This window comes from Vespa crabro, chromosome 7, assembly GCF_910589235.1.
Source record: "Vespa crabro chromosome 7, iyVesCrab1.2, whole genome shotgun sequence".
Taxonomy (NCBI): Eukaryota; Metazoa; Arthropoda; class Insecta; order Hymenoptera; family Vespidae; genus Vespa; species Vespa crabro.
The window spans coordinates 2150256-2167594 of record NC_060961.1 but is presented as its reverse complement, the minus strand read 5'-3'; the positions used below and the strand labels follow the sequence as shown (position 1 = coordinate 2167594).

Below are 17339 nucleotides of genomic sequence, written 5' to 3'. Positions count from 1 at the left end.
CTTTGTCGCACTCTACCTTCACTTGCAGTAAACGACGAGCAAAGGAAAATAATATTTTTAAATAATGCAATATTTCACGGTTTGTCAGACACTTTCAGTCGACGCGAGGTACGTCGTTCGAGTAGTCCAGGATTTAATTTTCCTCGATTGTTACAATGTACGGATGATGCGGAGAAAGGTTTGGGGAGTCTCGTTAAAAGGCAGGAAAAATGTTGGAAAAAAGAATATATATATATTATATTATATATGTATATATATATATAGATATATATAAAAAGAGTAGAAACGAAACTTTTCAAAGGACCATGGAGCATCATTTGTCGACCGTTCTTCTTCTTTCTTTCTGTTTTTTTTTTTTTTTTAATTTATTTATTTATTTATTTTTTTTCTTTTTTTGACATAAATCGTTAGTATTTTATATCATTTCTTTTGTGCCTCTATTTTTTCATATAAAAAATTTCACGATCGCGAAATAGTCTACAGAAATATTTCGGCTTTTTATCGAACGTACGACGATCTCCTAGTAACTCGTACAGTTTTAAATCTCGTTTCTGATTTAATGTTGTCGGAGATAGATAGAGAGAAAGAGAAAAAAAGAAAGAGAGAGAGAGAGAGGGAGAGAGGGAGAGAGAGAGAGAGAGAGAAAGTACGTAAAGGCGGCTGGAAGCTTTTCTCGGTGTACATACATCAAGTAAGTCAGTCGCGTTCGGAATAAATTTGAAACGCGATACTTTTCGCCATCGACGCTACGAATATATCCTGTTCGATTTTTCATGACAGCTCGAGCTTGCTTGGAAATTCGTTACGGCTATATCGATGAGAGGGAATAATAAAAGTTCTTCGAATGTAGCGGTACGAAAGGAATGAGATAGAAAGAGAGGAAGAGATGCGCGGGGGGGGGGGATAAAAAGAAAAAAAAAAAGAGAAAAAAAGAAAAGAAAAGAAAAGAAAGAAAGAGAATATTACTTATCGATTTCTCTAGCGTTAGCTTGAAATTCGAACATTTATATCAAATGTATTATATTTTTATCAAACCAAAAATGAAAAGAGAATGAAAAGAAATAAAAGAAGAAAAAAAAGTATTCTATTTCACGTGATATAAAATCCCAATTAAAAGCTATTCCTTGAATATAGTAATGCTATAATAGTAGCAAACACAACATTATATGTAGGTTTGTGTTTAGCGGTGAAACGTCACAGGTAAAATCCAAAGGATTAACTAGGAGCTAGAATCCTGACTGTCGCAATGATAGCTCGAACAACGTACGTGCCAGTAGCTACGTATCTGTGAAACCTATGCAAATTGCCTTTCCAAAGCAGCATTAACGGATTTAAAAGCGATATACGCTTTACAGTTCGAATTTCGGCTTCCGTTATTATGGATACATCGTTTAAATAAGATCAATGTGTCGAAATTACTTTTTCTAAATACTAAAGTAAAGAAAAAAATTATTCATTATTCAAGATATTATAAAAATTATCATAGGATAATGTTTTCCTGAACAAAAAGAAAAAAAAAAGATGTAAACAGGATTTACATAAGATTAAGATTATTATTTTTTTTTTCTTAAACAAGATGTACAAGATATTTCAATAAAAAATTTCAAAGATGCTTATAGAAAATTTGATGATTGATAAAATATAGACGCAAAGTAATAGAGCATACGTGAATCCACGAAAAAGAGATAAAGATAGAGATAGATAGATAGATAGATAGATAGATAGATAGATAGATAGAGAGGGAGAGAGAGAGAGAGAGAATTTATCGTGCTCCTTTAGCGCCAAAGTTTTGATATGGGAAGACAGGTCTAGGAGCGTCTATCCATTCGGTCTCGCTTCCTTATCGATTTTTCTCAACGAGAAGTATATTTGAAATGGCAGCATACGTCCAGCATATACTCAAAAATCAAGGATGTTTCTTTACATAGAGAAACGTCCATCAAAATGTAAAAAACAGTTGTTCCTATGAAAAACGATTGTTTCGTTCTTGTCATTCGTTTTTATCGTAGTTGTTCCCTGAGGCCAACAAATACGAAAGGACAATGGAGGACAGTCGAAATTCCGTTCTAGCCCTACCATGTTCAAAGGAGATATTGGATTATTCGTATCTATATGCGGAGCTTCAACCGGTTAAACCACTTCGCCATCGACGTCAAATAGTGACGGTTATTCTAAGACGAACCTTGTGCTTGGATCGTTCCAAATTCGATTCTAGAAGCACTTAATTCGATTAATTTTCCAACTTGGTTCGGTGCACGCTCTTCGACGTAGACGAAGGAACATTACGATTGATTTTAAGTATCCTCGACTTTTCTATAGAAATAGATGGAAATAATCATTTCAGGTTTACAGAAAAGGAGAAGAAGAAGAAGAAAAAAAGAGAAAAAAAAGAAGAAGAGAAAAAAAACAAAAAGAATTTAGACGAGACAGAATGAATTCCAGTTATACATACGTAAACAAGTTTTACGTGGTCCTTACGTTTCTTATTTTTTTCGGATACATACAATCGTCGAGCTTTAGATTGGTTCCTGGTGATATTATAGTACCAACGAGAAATGAGAAATTAAAGTATAATGACAAACTCGGCAATTAGGTCGCAAAGTTACGACGTAACGAAGTTCGTTAACGCGTTTCGAAAGTGACAATCGTTTCCTTCTTTCTTCTCGAAACGAGAGAGAAAGGAAGATAAAGATAGAGATAGACCCTTACATTCTCTTAGTGATACTACGAAGGCAAGAACGATATTACTTTCCTTTCAGACTCAATTCAGGCGATATAATATCAGCATGCTCCTCTTTTAATTGGCTAAACGCGTAATAAACTTTTAGTCGAGCAGACATTCTGTTGCCGTTACTGATGTTGCTGCTATTGCTGTTACTACTGCTACTGCTACTATTGCTGCTGCTGCTGCTGTTGCTGCTGCTGCCGTTGGCCGGGAGATAAATACGTCGTCCTCCCTTAAACTAGCTTGCGAAGAACACGAAGAAAGTGTCATTATGTCGCGAAATGGACTTTTAAAACTCGGCAATAGAACTCGAGGTTATTGTTCATTTTAATTACATCACTGAGAGTACACTCGAGCAACGCTTGTACTTTTCCTTGTAAAGGAGAACTTCGAATCTTCGTCATTTATTGTCTTGTCATAAACCGTCCTAAAACTATATAGAACTGAAAAGTCTGATAGTTTTAAAGAAAAAAGAATAAAACTTTCTCTCTCTCTCTTTCTCTCTCTCTACTTTTTCTCTCTAATGGATAAGCGAAATTTGTCAACTTTTTGTTAACCTTTAAAATAGTATGTAAAACTCATTTTTTCTACCTTCGAAAAGTAATTAATGAAATATACATATGTACATATATGTATGTGTATGTATGTATGTGTATATATATATATATATATATATATATATATATATATATATATATATATATATATAATAAAATATTTGGAAAATCGTGAATCGATAAAGGAACAATGTAGCTATTTGACAGCGAAGACACAAATTACAATCACAATTACAATCGCAATCCCAATTAAAAATTACAAATGACATTCGTTATTCATAATTTATAAGTATTTTTATGGACTATAAATGGACTTACTCCACTTTCGTAATTGTTAAATTGTGAGAATTGTGAATTAGGAAATATTTTTTCATTTTCACTTAAGTACAATTAAATCAGGCTATTTTACAACTCAGGTTTTTAATAAATATGACGAATTGTAGGCCAAGTGTGTAATGTCTATATAATATAGGATTATTCATTTTAATTTGAATTTAAATATCTTTTAGGTTATTGTTTAATTGTGTTATATTTCTTTTGCTATATTTATAACTATATTCAATTCTTCATGTTAAATAAAAAACGACTTTGTCATTATATACCAAGAGCATTGGTTTTTAAGTTTTAGCGATATTTTTACTAAGACAGCCATATAAAATTCAGCGAATATTGATAATTATATACGCCAATTATGATTTATAAAATTACAAAATCATTTATATTTTAATCATATAACTCTTTAAATAAATTTTCCCGAAGTCGATCTATCTAGCATTACCTTTTTCGCATCTAAAAATGTTCATAGATTCGTCCAATTTCATAAAAATCTTTAAACTCATTTTATAAATAAAATTGACAAATATATACATACAAATATATAAGAATCGTTGATTTAATAATATAGGATAATTCATAAAAGGAAAAAAAGAAAAGCAAGGGAACGTAAAGATTTTACTTCTCACATCTTATGTCTTTCTTGATTGTTACATGAATGGGATATCAGTGAACGAATAAAATAAAGGTTTCCTTTGTATCATTATGATAGCTGAATAAATTGCAATGGAATCCTTTTCGAAACTTAGGCCTTTTGTATTCGCTAAGATGTTATTATAAACGTGATACAATTGACTTCGAATAGCTAACATTGACGTGCTCCTAGAAAATAGATTCTTTCATATACGCGTGCATGTTTTACTTAAGTAAATATGTATGTGGTATTGCATACATCAGCAACCTACACACACGCACATACGCACACATACACACATACGTACATCACGTCTTCGAACGTAATCTCTTCTTTCTTTCGACGGTAAGTCGAAAGCATTTCACTTGTGAAATACGAAAAGAAAATTGGTGACGTAGATAGAAGAATTTCACTCATCGACGTTGAAAGAATCAAGAATTTTCTTTAGATATATTTTTGAAAAGTCTAATATAATTTTCTAACGGTTCAATCCATTTTTCTATCTTATTATATTGAATGTACTTAAGTAATTGAATATAATAAGATACGTAATCTTAATGTTGAATAATCATCAATATGTATACATAGTTCGATGTTATAAATAAATAAATGATTATGTGATAGCATTTGCGAATTTAATATAATTAATAAATTAATAAATACATTTATACTTGTACAATGTGCAAAAAATTATTTATTGAATATTTTTAAATATATTCAATTATATATATTCAGGTAATAACAAAATCGTTATGTAAAAGATATGGAGAGAAAAAATAATAAGAACGATAAATAATTTGTAATGGCCACATATTACAACTATTATCGATAATTTAGAATTATTTTATCTTTGTATTGTACCATTGTTAAATGTTTTATATGTTATTTTCAAGGAAAAAGGATTAAAAATATGACTGCGATTCGTGTAAATATGACTGCGATTTGTGTAAATATGACGATAAAAATAACATACGTAGCGAAGTAAAGTTTAAAATCAGTATTCTTCCATTGTGACTCACTTGGTACTAGGCCGTGTGCCTTTTTTGCGAGAATGTAGAAATAGTTTTCTGTGGGCTCGCGAAAAGTGAAGTATCGTAGTTTGGATAACAGGAAATAGAAGTACAACATCGCAGTGTGCCAGAATTTGCATGAACAAATATGTCATGTGTACATGCTAATGGTTCTCAACATTTTTCCGTGTTTTTTATGCTATACGGTATTAGAAACAAAACAACAAAAAATAATGATAAAAAGATCAAAATCCACAAAAAAAAGAAAAAGAAAAAAGAAAAAGAAATAAATGATATTCCTTTTTCTTTTTCTCCTTTTTTTTTCTTTTTGTTCGTTTGTTTATTTCTTTAAACGAAGAAACACAAGAGTACATTTGTATATTATACTTATACCACGTTATATATTGCCAGTTTAAAATATATAAATAAACATTTCTAATTTTTATCGTCGCATTATCAAAACTATTTTCCCATTATACGACATTCGTATGTATCTATATAAATGTGAATTTAAGAAGTTAAAGAAAAATAGTAAAAGCACGTGTCTATACACTTTATCGCTTTATTGAACGATTCTTGTTATAATCCGAGGTCGATTATATACCTCCTTACATTCGCTTTTATATTTTGATGCACATTTTATATAAGATATCGTCGTCGATATGACAATTGGTGGGAGAAGGGGAGGGAGAGAGAGAGAGAGAGAGAGAGAGAGAGAGAAAGAGACAATCTCTCTCTCTCTCTCTTTCTTTCTCTTTCTTGTTAGTAAGCTCGATCGGTCGTCGTCACTGGATTTGAGAATTTTCTCTCGTAAAATCCTGACCAGGCGTTTCCGTTCATCGTCGCAAGCTCAACCTGTCGATTCTTCGTTGTCGAATGGTCGATCCCTCGTAAACTCGCGAGATGAGAGAGAAAGAAAGAAAGATAAAGAGAGAGAAACGTCACTATGGGAAACGTGGCGGTGTCTGGCAGCTGTGCGTTGTAAGAAGTTTGCGAATCCTTCCCACTGAGTTTAACCTCAATCACTTATGTAACGGAGTTACTGCCAGTACATATACTCGCTCATCCAGACAAGCTGCTATTCTCTCTTCCCATTCTATTTATTCTCTTCTCTCTTTTACCTTTCTTCATTCTCTTTATTCGTTCTTTCCTTCTCCTTCTCCTCCTCCTCCTCTTCTTCTTCTTCTTCTTCTTTTTCTTTTTCTTTTTCTTCTTCTTCCTCAAATCCACGTTCCTCCTAACTCCATACTACTACGCGTTACAGTTTATGGCAACTACTCCAGATGCAAGAGTATTTGCATGAGAACTTAGTTACACACATACATACATACATACATACCTAGACATATAGATAATATACATATATATCTAGTCGCTCGATTCTTTTTCTTTCAAAATTTAAATTGAAATTAGATTTTACTTAGGTATATAGTTATGTATGTATATATGTATGTATGTATGTATGTATGTATGTATGTATGTATGTATGTAGGTATGTATGTATGTATGTAGGTATCTCACTCTCACTCTCTCTCTCTCTCTCTCTCTTTTTCTTTGTCTATCTTTGTTTGTTCAACATATTCTTTTTCTTCTTTCTCAGTTGCAAGTCAGAGATCTTTAAACACAGAAAAAGTCCTCGAATAAATCATATCCTAACATTTCTCTTGTATAAAAAAAATATTGGTGAGCAATTAAAGACCGGAAAAAATATATATTTATTTATTTATTTTAGTTATTTACCCTTTTCTTTTCTTTTGATGTCAGATACCACGCGAGGTTAACTGTAATTTTACTAAAATCTCACCACGATATAAAATTAACGAAGTACCTCGCGACTATGCACGCGACTACTGTTCTTGATTTTTACAAAAAGTGCAATTTTTTCTCTCTCTCTCTCTCTCTCTCTCTCTCTCTCTCTCTCTTTTAAGCGACTTACCTAACCAGATAAAACTATTTCTCGCCTTATCTCAATTAGTTTTATTTCTTTACTCTTAAAGTTATTTTTATATTTCTTCAATCTTGATAGAACGATCGGTTTGAGTTGTCCGTAAAAAAAATTTGGAAAGTTTTCGGCCGTTGGAAAATTTTAATTAAGCATAATGTTTTACGTACGAAGGTCTAAAGCATAAATTAATGGTCGTTCCTGGTAGAAGCGCGATAACGGGATTAACACTTTGTTTATTTCAACGTAAAGCTCCAAAGCTACAAGCTACCGTTCATAATGTTCCATAATGGCGTTTCTTCGTCAAGGGACTTGTATATTTCTTTATTTATTATGTCGAGCGAAACTCACAAGTCAAAACGTTCGTCGAACTACAGACCTTTAACGTTGTATTTCATTAAGGTTTGACTAGGGGAAAAAAAACAAAAAAAAAAAGAAAAAAGAAAAAAAAAGAAAAATAATACAAGAGAAAGAAGAAAAAAAGGAAGAAAATCGTTTAAAGAAAAGTAAAGAAAAAATATTTAGAAGACGAGAGAAAGTATCGTAACGAGCGAAAACGTCAGTAGAGGTAATTATTTTCAAGTACGTTCGACGTGTTACTGCTCTTTCTTTATTTCTTTTAACGAGACTCTCCGAACACACGGATACACGCACACATACACACGCACACACGTACACACACATATAGAGAGAAAATATTTGTTCGACCGAACGATTCGTACGTGCGAAATCGAATATTTAATTACTATTAAATTCGTGCCATGTGGCTCTTTCGAATATCGTAGACTCGTATCTTCCGATCATTTTCGATTAAAGTTATAATGGGTGTATAAAAAGAATCAGATCGATTAATATCACGACATATATAATAGACAATAAATGAATGCAACCGTGCGATACGAGTTCGTTCGAAGTATTTAATGATAATGGTTCTGCCGTCGGTTTGTTTCCGTTTTTAAAACAAAATGGTATCTCTCGTTGAGAATAACTCATGTTAGTCGTTGCAGTAATGAAAACGAAAGAATAATGGAAAATTAAAGACTTGCATGTGAGATAGAAAGAGAGAGAGAGAGAGACGATGTTTATCTTCGTCGAAAATGCTTTTAGGTAGAATCGAAATATGTTTGCTTGCTAAGAGAGAGAAAGAGAGAGAGAGAGAGAGAGAGAGAGAGAGAGAGAGAGAGAGAGAGAGAGAGAGAGAGAGAGAGAGAGAGAGGTACATAACTAAAAAGAGGAGTTAATAGAAAAATTGTAAAGCTCGTTTCAACGTGAAAATAACGCTTAATGCTTTTGCCGTTTCGCACGAATGCCGTCTTTTATTTCGATGGTCTAGCCTTCGTTATACAAACGGCTTCTACAAAGAGATAGGTTAGTATACGTAGATCTTTCTTTTTTCCCTTTTTCTTTTCTTTTTTCATTTTTCTTTTTCTTTTTATTTTTCCTGTTTTTTTTTCTTTTTTCTTTTTTTTTTCTCTTTTTTCCTAAAAGTAGACAGATCCATCAAGCTCATCCCATTCGTATACCTGTTTTTTTCGCGAGGTCGAGGTCAGGTTATTATATTTGAAATTTTTCTCTCAGTTTCCCCATCGTGATTTACCTTTGAAGAAAAATAAAGGGTCTATCCGTATATTCGAGTTTTTATAATTAAATAATTTCTTTATTTTATCCATTATCTATCTTCCTTTGGATTTTCTCTTTTCCAGAGAATCATAAAACAAGTCTTTCCGGTTGGCGTGTTAAACGAATCGCGATACTTTCAAGTACGAAAACCCTTGGATCTTAAGGCGAGCATATAATTGAGCGATAAATTACAAGGAATAAGGGACTCGAACGAGTATTCTATTATCGTGAAACATCTTCGTCTTTTTGCTTTCACGCCATTATAATCGATACCCTTCTCTCATTCTTTCTCCTTCTCTGTAGAGAAAACGATTCTAGAATATCTATTATTCTCATTACAATTATACCTATCGTATCCCATGACCGAGTTTATAACGATAAGAAATATAACGATAATACGGATTTCATAATGAAAAAGGAAAGAAAACAAAAAAAAAAAAAAAAAAAAAAAAAAGAAATAAAAAGGGAGAAATGACTGAAAAAATTGTAATTATAAAATTAAAATAAAATAAAATAAAAGAAAATGGAATAAAGAAAAAAAATTCTCAAGTTTTCTTTTCTTTTATTTTTATCTAACCTTTTGAGATATGATTAATGACGTAAACGTTATTAAATTCAATTTGGGCGGTACTTAGAAAATATTCAATGTCGTGATATGATTAGAATCACGAGATAGAACGAAAGAGTGAGAAAGAGAGAATAAGAGAGAGAGAGAGAGAGAGAGAGAGAGAGAGAGAGAGAGAGAGAGAGAGAGATGAACGTATAGAGTTCGATGAAAAATGTGGGCAGCCTTGCGGTAACGATTCGTCGTGCCACAATCGAAACTGTGATCAAACCGCAATGTCATTAGCGTTAGTGTTGAAACTGTATTTCCCCCTTTTTACTCTTCGTTCCCTCGTGCTATACTACCAACGATAATCGCACCTCTACATTATTGATACAAAAATGTACCGCCTACCCTAGCTTCGTGGTATCGTTTGGCAAATAGTACGAGCTACGTTTTGTCGGCACGCGAGCTACCATTTTTTCGTGGCTTTTGCGTGAAGCCGATGTATGGCACGACAGAGGATCGATTGAAAATAGATATACTGCTTTAGTGATATATATATATATATATATATATATATATATATATATATATATGTCTCGTTTCGTCCATGTTCTTGTGTAATTATAGGTCGAATATCGAGTTCTCTGTAGAAGGATGGAAACGTAGAAACGATCGGACGTGTTTACTCCGTTTACGAAGGAAAAGAAAATGGTGGATCCATTTGTTTCGGTTCTCCTGGGAATGATCCATTAGCGAAAAGCATCGAAACGTGCTTGACTTACGATTCTCACGGCTCGAATTTCCTTCGAATTTCCTTCGAATTTCTATCTCTTGAAAAGGAGAAAGAGAGAGTGAGAGAGAGAGAAAGAGAAACCTCGAAAACATAATATACCATATCTATTATACATTATATATATATATATTATATATGTATGAATTTATATATATATATATATATACTCATGAAATCCTCATTGGATATAGGCATAAACTTTTCGAAATTTAGAAATTGTATCCCCCGGTATTATATCTACTAGAATTTGAAATCGGTTAGAATAATTTAAAAGATCAAAGTAGCTTCCAGAATAACGAATCGAATCTTTGGAGCATCCCAAATTCGATGATTTACATCGCGTACGGCGGCGTTCTCGGCCGAGCGTAAGAGGGTAAACGCTAATTAAATGGGAAGTAATTAACGAGCGCCGTCTGACCGAGCGAGCAATTAAACCTGGAAGTTTACGTACTGGCTGCCGGTACAGACGATTCGAGAATCATTCGTGGATTTACGACGTGTTCGAGTTGTTTCAACGTTGTTCAACGCCCTGGCAATTCGATTCGTACCTCGAACTACGACTACGACGAGAATAGTCGAGTTCGTTTCCGTACAAATGCTTTCTCTCACTCTCTCTCTCTCTCTCTCTCTCTCTCTCTCTCTCTCTGTCTCTCTATTTATCTCTCAATTCTCGACGATCGAAATCTGTGATGTGATTAATGATTCAGTGGACAGAGGTTGGAAAATAATCGCGAGGAAGCATCGAACGATTGATCGTAATAAACAGGGATGGGGTTGATGGAGGAGGTGTAAAAAGAAACAACAAGTATTGTCTTCGCATTATTATCATCGAAGAGCACTTCTCTGTGAAAGCGTTATTTACTGTCCTATTCAATGATTACTTTCTCTTGCGTAGTCAGCACCCGGTACCTACGTACCGTCGATGAAATATGAATGAAACTATCTTGATCGTGCGTCATTTTCCGTTCGTGCTACGCGAAAGATATTAAATTATGGCGGCGTGCGGTTCGGCTCGCGATCGGAACTCTTCTCTATACTCTCTAGTTGCTCTAACGTGATCAGAAATGCTGAATTTTGTTGTTTTCTTTATTATTTTTCTTTTTTCTTTCTATCTTTCTTTCTTTTTCCTTTCTTTTTCTTATTTTTTCTCTCTTGTTTCTTTTCCCTTTTTCATCTCAAAGCTACGCTGAGTGGAGAAACGGAAGGAAATAAGAAGTACTGTCTAATTTTGTGGTTACGAAAAATGTTAAGCCGTTATAACGAGCTCGTCGGAAATAACTAAAAAACTTTTTTACCGATGATCTCAAAGAAATAGTTTTCTTATTAAACAGAACAGAAAAGAGAAAGAGAGTGAGAGAGAGAGAGAGAGAGAGAGAGAGAAAGGGGGGGAGGGAGAAAGAGAAAAAGAAATGGTCGTAAGTGCAAAGTGAAAAAATATGTATATAGTATATAAAAAGTATAACAGAAAATATTACCAACATAAAATACCAGAAGCGGCTAAACTATAGTAAGGCGAGAATGAGAAGATGAGAGAAAGAAAGAAAGAGAAAGAGAAAGAGAGAGAGAGAGAGAGAGACAGAGAGAGAGAGAGAGAGGAGATAGGGAGAGTCTCGAGAATCTCGGAACGAGACCTTTCTCCGTGGCCGAATAAATTTTCTCGAGATTAAAGCTTTCAGCCGTCCGTAGAGCAGCCCTCCGGAAGAAGAAACCGAGATTGCTGAATTCGGATAAGTTATCGCCATCGTCGAACTGTCCAGGGAGTGCCTAAGCAATTTCGTTGACCCCCTCCCCCCGCCTACACCCCCCAATCCCCGAACTTCTACCCTTTCTCCTCCTATCCACTTCTCGTCTTCTCCAGAACCAGTCGCGCACCTCCCGCACGAAGAAATTGAATTTCATCCTCTTTTCCTCGGCAGGAGCTTGGCTCGGTGCCGTAAATTAATTTACGCAAATCTTCCGTGGGCATGAATTTTTCCAGCACTAATTTCCCCAGAAGCCAGCACGCTCCACGAGACACAGTCACACGGCGAAGGCAAGCCGTTACCACGGTAATTACCTTCCTACCTTCGTTCCGACTTGCCTTTTTGTCTCATAACCAAGTAACTATCTTAATTGCTTTTGCTTTTCTGGCTCTGGATACAGTTCTAGCTACGTTCTATACTCTACCCCCATCTCCTATCCGATCCACGCTCTTTTCATCCCCCACCACCCCCCGGCCACCCCATCTTTTTTGTCTCGTTCGTTCGTTCATCCATTCGTTCGTTCGTTCGTTCTTTCGTTCTTTACTTCTCCATTTTTTTTCTTTCTTTCTTCTTTCCTATCCTTCTTTACTTTCATTCTTTCTTTCTTTATTTCGTAATACCCTCTTAAAATCCATTTAAATTCTCCTCCCGAAATGTTGGTATTTTCTTTTCGTTTTTGTTTTTTATTTTCTTTTCTTTTTTGTTTTCTTCTTTTTTTTTTCTTTCTTTTTTTTTTTTTTTTTTTTTTACGAATTTGTCCTCCGAGTGATATTAGATCGTCGATATATTCTATGGGATATACTTTTTCATGAATATCCTTGTATGAAGGTTCGTTCTTCTATTTTGCCGTTTTTTTTTCCTTTTTTCTTTTCTTTTCTTTCTTGTTCCTTTCTTTTCTTTTCTTTTCTTTTTTTTTTTTTTTTTTTAATCAAAAACACGGCCAAGGTCATAAAATATGGAGATTGACAAATTTGGCATAAAGTAACGACGTTTAAGTAGATTCATCTTCGTGTCCATCGTTTATTTTATAAATAAACGATGACGAGGAAAAAAAAATGACGAAGAAAGAGAGAGAGAGAGAGAGAGAGAGAGAGAGAGAGTGAGAGAGAGAGTGAGAGAGAGAGTGAGAAAGAAAGAGGCAGACAAGAATCGAAAGATTTGTTTTAATATTTTTTAACCACTCTCTTCCAGTATTCTTTCTGATAATACTGCAAAAGCACTCTCTCTCTCTCTCTCTCTATTTCTTTCTTTCTTATTCTTCAAAATCCATATTCCATAAAAACTGCAAAACAGAGATCAAGGTAATAGAAGTTCCTTCGGTGGATTCGTTGAAAGAAACTGTATCAGGCTGTTGGAAACTCCTCTTTCGTCGGCTTTAAGAAGCTCTCGTAAGCTTCGTAATGTTCCTACGGTATTAAAGCTGATTTCGAGGACTCTGCTCGATTCGAGTAGCTCTTCTACTTTTAACTCGAAGGAATGGAAGTAGCGTGGCTGCCACTTTGTGACGAGTAATTAAGGTAGAACTCTAGCAATGAGAGGAAGAGAAAGAGAAAGAGAAAGAGGAAGAGGAAGTAGAAGAGAGAGAGAGAGAGAGAGAGAGAGAGAGAGAGAGAGAGAGAGAGTGTCTGTGTGTGTGTGAGAGAGAGAGAAAGAGAAAGAGAAAAGGAAAATGGATACGGAGAAGGCACGGAAGACACGAGGAAAGACAGATACATCGTTGTTCACGAGACTTCAGACAGACGTCGTAAATATTCGTCAGGATTGTTAACGTTCTCTCGTTTCACCCAAGGTTTCTCATTCGTCCCTTCTCTTCCACCTTTCTTCCATACCTGAAGACTATTAAACATTATTAGACTCATAACAGTGAAGTTAACCGCATGGGCTATTACACCGTTAGGTTAATTATGATAGATAGAATTTGTACTCGTGGCCGAATAAAATTTTTATTATTAAAGAAAGTAATAACTTGACAATAATAAGAATGACGTATGACTTAGGCTCGATTTTCTTTTATCTCTCTCTCTCTCTCTCTCTCTCTCTCTCTCTCTCTCTCTATCTCTATCTATTTCTCACTCTTTTTCTTTTCTTTTGTGCATTAGACCTTTGCCGTAAGATTCAAAGAAATAAAAGGAAAAACAAAAAAACAAAAAAACAAAAAATAAAATGGAATCGTAAATCGGAGGAATCGCATTAATTCGCTTTCGTAGTAACGTATGTTCGGAAGGAAGTTCGAACGATCGAACTTGGTACGAAGGGTCCCGTATATTTCGTTGTCACGAACGTGCTGGCAGAATGGCAGCGGGCGTTATCAACTGCCGGAAAAGTTTTTACATTATGTTAACCTGCGCGCGAAATGGACTTCTATGACCAAAGAGTAGATGAGAAGGGTGACAGAAAGTTTAGGCTGCCCATCTTCTCTCTTTCCCTCTTTCTTCTTCTCTCTCTCTCTCTCTCTCTCTCTCTCTCTCTCTCTCTCTCTCTCTCTCTTGTTCAAAGAGGACGTGACATGTTCTCACGGGAAAAAGAAAAAGATTTTCTATTATTCTTTCGCTTATTCTTCTAATTCTTTTTTTCTCTGTTCTTTTTATTTTTCCTTTTTTTTTTCTTTTTTTTTTTCTTTCTTTCTTTTTTTTTTCTTTTCCCTTTTCACCTTTTTTCACCTTCCATACCATTTATATATCTTCTATATATAAATCTTTAGATTTTTATTTTGATTTTAGGAAAGTAATTTGCTTTTAAATACGGTAAGATTAAAATTTCATCTCGTAATGTAAGAATAGTTTTTTGGTTGGGATATTAAACAGCAATGTTCTTAAAATGGCAAATCTCCGGATGAGAAACTTCCTTTTACGATATTTACACGGACCTTGGAGGCAACTCTCCGCTCCGTATAATCCGCCAGCGAGTTCATGAAGCCTCATTATTCACTTGTCAGCCTTCTCGTGAGTGTATTTTGAATGACCTCATAGTTCATACTTATATCTTGCTCCAATCCCGAGGAATCCGTTTTATAGTCAAAAGGATTATGAGTGAATTTTGTATTTTTCTTTTTTCCTTTCTTTTTTTTTCAGACTATTTTGGTAATACTTTTAATGTTGACGTCGTGCAATGATTTTTTTTCTTTTTTTTTTCTTATTTAATAATTTATTCTCCTCGCGTTAGCTCGCAAACAATTTATTTTTAAAATAAAAATTTTCGTGTGTTCAATTATTATTCAGTCTCTCTTCATTTTATTAATAAAAAACAACGAAAAAAAAAAATCACTAACAACAAAAGAAAAAAGGAGAGAGATAGAGAGATAGAGAGATAGAGAGAGAGAGAGAGAGGGAGGGAGGGAGAGAGAGAGAGGGATATTGTTATTTCTTTTTTTTCTTTTTTTTTTTGTTTATTTTTTTTTTTTTTTTTACGAATGTGCACGCGCCAGATGCAAAGTTTGGATTGGTGGAGAGAGACGAAGAGTTGCAGAGGTGGATCGACACCTCTGGGAGAGAAAGTGCGGTATCGAGATATGGCTGGCTGCACCAAACTCGCACTTTATGCACGTATGAGTACGTACGCGTGCTTCGAATACTTGCAACGATCGCGTTGCTCCGGAAATTTAATACCGTAACACTTAACAGGGCAAAGCTCTCCGTTGACCTTTCACTTTGGATAGTTTGATTTCTCGATAATTGACCGATAAAGTTCGTATCTGTTCTGAGCGTCATACATGAAAAAAGGGCAAAAATTTTATCATCATTTAAAGAATTTTATTACTGACATTTAAGTCCGAAATTTCATTTTTATACGTTCATACGTTTCTCATTTTTTATTTTTCTTCTCTCTTTCTTTTTTGTTTTTTTTCTTTTATATTAAAAAATATTTTTAAATTAAATTCCGTTTAGGCACATATAAATTCTTTTTTTTTTTTATATCTCTCGAAAAGAAATTATTTTAACTCCGTTCAAAGTGTTCTAACAATTTAGATGAAATCTTGATAATAAAATGGGATCATTATAATGAATACAAAGAGCAATTGAAGTTACACGTTTTCGTTGTTCCATTTCTTTATCTATCTTCTTTCCACGAAAAGTGTTCATGAAAGAAAGAGAAAGATAGAATGATCGGTGGTAAGAACTTATCTTCTGTGGCAGGCAACACACAGAGGACATACTTAGTTTGCTTATCTACTGCTCGTAAACTTACCAACGATTAGCATCACGAGTGTGCGCTCTATTGAACTGTCCTTGAGAAATAAAGAAAAAAAAAGAAAGAGACAGACAGAGAGAGAGAGAGAGAGAGAGAGAGAGAGAGAGAGAAAGAAAGAAAGAAAGAGATTGGTAAGGTGAAAACAGAAGGACGAGTATTTACTCGGAATGTAATAAACTTGAGAAGTTTGCGGTATAACTATATAGCACCGTTGCCATAAGAGGAAAGATCGTGAATCGGACTGGTTGTCTTATTTGTGGTAAGGGATAATTAAGTTTGTACTCTGTATGTTAGCTTTTTTTTTTCTCTCTCTCCCTGTTTTTCTTTTTCTTTTTCTTCTTCTTCTTCTTCTTCTTTCTTCTTTTTTCGTTTTTCTTTTTTCTATTTTTTTTTTTTTTTGGTTTTCTTTTTTCCTTTTCTCTCACTCCGGACTTACTGTTTTACGTGATACGAAAAAATTATGGACTTTAAAGAAAGTCCCATTTTAATCCCGAAATATTTTCTTTTCGCGTGAAGATAAAGATGAAGGAACGAAAAAAGAAAAAGTAGGAAATATCAGGCAATAATAAATAAAAACGAAAGAAAAAGGAAAGAAGAAGCAAAAAAAAGAAAGAAATGGAAAGGGGACAAAAAGAAGCAAAAAAAAAAAAAAAAAAAGAAAAAAGAAAGGATAGGAACTTCGAAGAGCAGTCGTGATATTTATACGTCCAAACGGAATCATTCGTAATCAATGCGAAAGCACGCATACGAGAGTATGATCCCAGGTAGTTTTTAATCCGGCTACAAGCATACAGCTAATAACGCAACGAGTTACATCGCGTAAAATGGTACGGCTGTGAATCCATGGTCGTTTTATTTGATGTCGAGGGTAATGGTACTGGCAGGATTCGCTTGGATCGTACCAACTAGAATTTGTTTCTCATTTTTGCTTCTCTCTCTCTCTGTCTCTCTCTCTCTCTCTATCTATCTCTTTCTATCTCTCTCTATCTCTCTCTTTCATACATTTCATATTTCATAGTTTCTCTCATATTTTTGGTATCGTTACGTTTGCAGTATACATACACATATGCAGTTAGATATATATTCTTCCTATGCGAAGTTATCCTTTTGTTTTGGGGAGATTTTTTTTTTTTTTTTCTTTTTCTTTTTTTTTTAAATAAATGAGAATTTTCTGCTCTTGTAATACAGTTCTAGATTTCTTGATATACATACGTACATACATACATACGTACATACGTACATACA

At 34.2% G+C, this 17339-nt stretch overlaps 1 protein-coding gene across 5 annotated transcripts in view; it reads left to right on the top strand.

Moving 5' to 3' along the window:
- Window positions 1-17339, top strand: part of LOC124425776 (tyrosine-protein phosphatase 99A) — a 339523-nt gene that overhangs the window by 110834 nt on the left and 211350 nt on the right. The gene's annotated exons all lie outside the window — the stretch shown is intronic.